The sequence below is a fragment of the Condylostylus longicornis genome, unplaced genomic scaffold, assembly GCF_029603195.1.
Source record: "Condylostylus longicornis isolate FDR11 unplaced genomic scaffold, ASM2960319v2 ptg000714l, whole genome shotgun sequence".
Lineage (NCBI taxonomy): Eukaryota > Metazoa > Arthropoda > Insecta > Diptera > Dolichopodidae > Condylostylus > Condylostylus longicornis.
This window is the reverse complement of record NW_026578661.1, coordinates 17,501-20,000: the sequence shown is the minus strand read 5'-3', so window position 1 is coordinate 20,000 and position 2,500 is coordinate 17,501. Positions and strand designations below refer to the sequence as shown.

The 2,500-nt window shown below is 23.5% G+C and overlaps 2 pseudogenes; both read right to left on the bottom strand.

The window, feature by feature from the left end:
- LOC129618020 (large subunit ribosomal RNA) overlaps positions 1–894 on the bottom strand; it is a 4,018-nt pseudogene extending 3,124 nt beyond the window's left edge.
- A 290-nt stretch (positions 895–1,184) lies between these two features.
- On the bottom strand, positions 1,185–1,368 carry LOC129618021 (5.8S ribosomal RNA; annotated as a pseudogene).
- Positions 1,369–2,500: the final 1,132 nt, after the last annotated feature.

Below are 2,500 nucleotides of genomic sequence, written 5' to 3'. Positions count from 1 at the left end.
TTTAATCCCATATTAACAGTTAAGTTAATTACGCCTTTAGATTTTATTTAAAATAAATTCTAATGACTTGCACACATGTTAGACTCCTTGGTCCGTGTTTCAAGACGGGTCCCGAAGGTATCCTAAATCTATAGCATTGCTAATCATATTAATGCATATAATAATTATATTAATATATAAATTAATATAATATTATAAAATTATAATAATATATAATTTACGCATTATATTGATTTTTTATCTGTCAATTATTTATCCGATAATATTTAAATTATATTATATAGAAAATAAATTTTCATATATAAAATAAACTTTTTAAATATATCTTATGATAAATATATATTTATTAACAGATTGCAATGTCCATATATGAAAAAATTGCACACCATCATTATTATATAATTATATAATATTTATAATGTTGAATTTTTCATATTTCATGGATGTTTAGGTTCATCGGGCTTAACCTCTAAACAGTTTCACGTACTATTTAACTCTCTATTCAGAGTTCTTTTCAACTTTCCCTCACGGTACTTGTTTGCTATCGGTCTCATGGTTATATTTAGTTTTAGATGGAGTTTACCACCCACTTAGTGCTGCACTATCAAGCAACACGACTCTTTGGAAATATCTTCTAATAATCATTAACGTCATACGGGCCTAGCACCCTCTATGGGTAAATGGCCTCGTTTAAGAAGGACTTAGACTGTTAATTTCTCATATTAGAATATAGATATTCCATACACTACATCGGATATTTGTATAAACAAAATCCTTTAGTGCTGAACTAGTTTCTTTTCGCTCGCCGCTACTAAGAAAATCCTAGTTAGTTTCTTTTCCTCCCCTAACTAATATGCTTAAATTCAGGGGGTAGTCTCATATGAGTTGAGGTTGTTTTTAAGAATATTTTTAATTTTTCTTTTTAGTTGAAAACTAAATATATATAAGTTACTGTATTGTTTATATTATAAATAATATAATTTTATATAAGTTTTCCTCTTTAATGTATTAATACTAATTTATTAATACTAGGATATACTTATTTTTTTATTATATTTTATAATATAAGTAAAATATATATAATTGAATTTTAATATTATGGTATTCCTACCAGTAATATATCATGTGCTATAAATAATATAATTTAAAATTATATTATAAGCAACTTTATTAAATTATTCTTACAACCCTCAACCATATGTAGTCCATGCAGTATTAAATTTTTTAATAAATTTATATACTCTGTAGCATGGACTGCAATATGCGTTCAAAATGTCGATGTTCATGTGTCCTGCAGTTCACACGATGACGCACAGTTAGCTGCGTTCTTCATCGACCCATGAGCCAAGTGATCCACCGTTTAGAGTTTTATAAAATTTTTTTTTTATTTTCGTCAGATATATATCGATAATATATATACATTCTAAAACATATTAAAATATATAAATAATATAATCTATGTGCTGCGAATGTCTCTAACTTTCCTTTTATCCGTATCCCAACTGTTTTATACAAGAAAAGTTATTACCATAATATATGGACAACAACGTAAGAATATATTTTTATATATTTTCTATATTATAAATGATCGTATATTGTTTTATTTAAAATACTTCCATATTATATAATTAATATAATGATTTTTATTTTTTTTATATTATATTATTTCAGGGGGGATACACTTTGATACTATTAATGTTATATATTTGCAATAAATATATAACAGTATCAGATACATATATTTATTAAAATATACATATCGTATCCAATAAAGGTCGAATAAATGATATAATCATTAATTCTAGAGTTTCATGGACATTTTGACACCTCTTCGTTTTAAAAATCATTATTTAATATATAAAATTTCCATATTTATAAATATAATATAGATATTTATAATATTTTATTATATTAGAATATAATCTCATTATTATTTCTAATAATGGTTATACAAATATAATATCATTACTACTATATTAGATTATAATCGCATTATAAATAATGGTTATACAAATATAGTAGTTTTAGTGTTATTTGCTACATTAATATTTACTAATCATTCCTTACCTTACCATATCACACTCGATACTCAGATGGTTACTTTTATTATAAATGATCGTATATTGTTTTATTTAAAATACTTCCATATTATATAATTAATATAATGATTTTTATTTTTTTTATATGTGGCCTTTTTATATATTTTGGTGCCTTGTTTTGGTTTTACTTTGCGATTTACCGCCCCAGGGGGGATACATTTTGATACTATTAATGTTATATATTTGCAATAAATATATAACAGTATCAGATACATATATTTATTAAAATATACATATCGTATCCAATAAAGGTCGAATAAATGATATAATCATTAATTCTAGAGTTTCATGGACATTTTGACACCTCTTCGTTTTAAAAATCATTATTTAATATATAAAATTTCCATATTTATAAATATAATATAGATATTTATAATATTTTATTATATTAGAATATAATC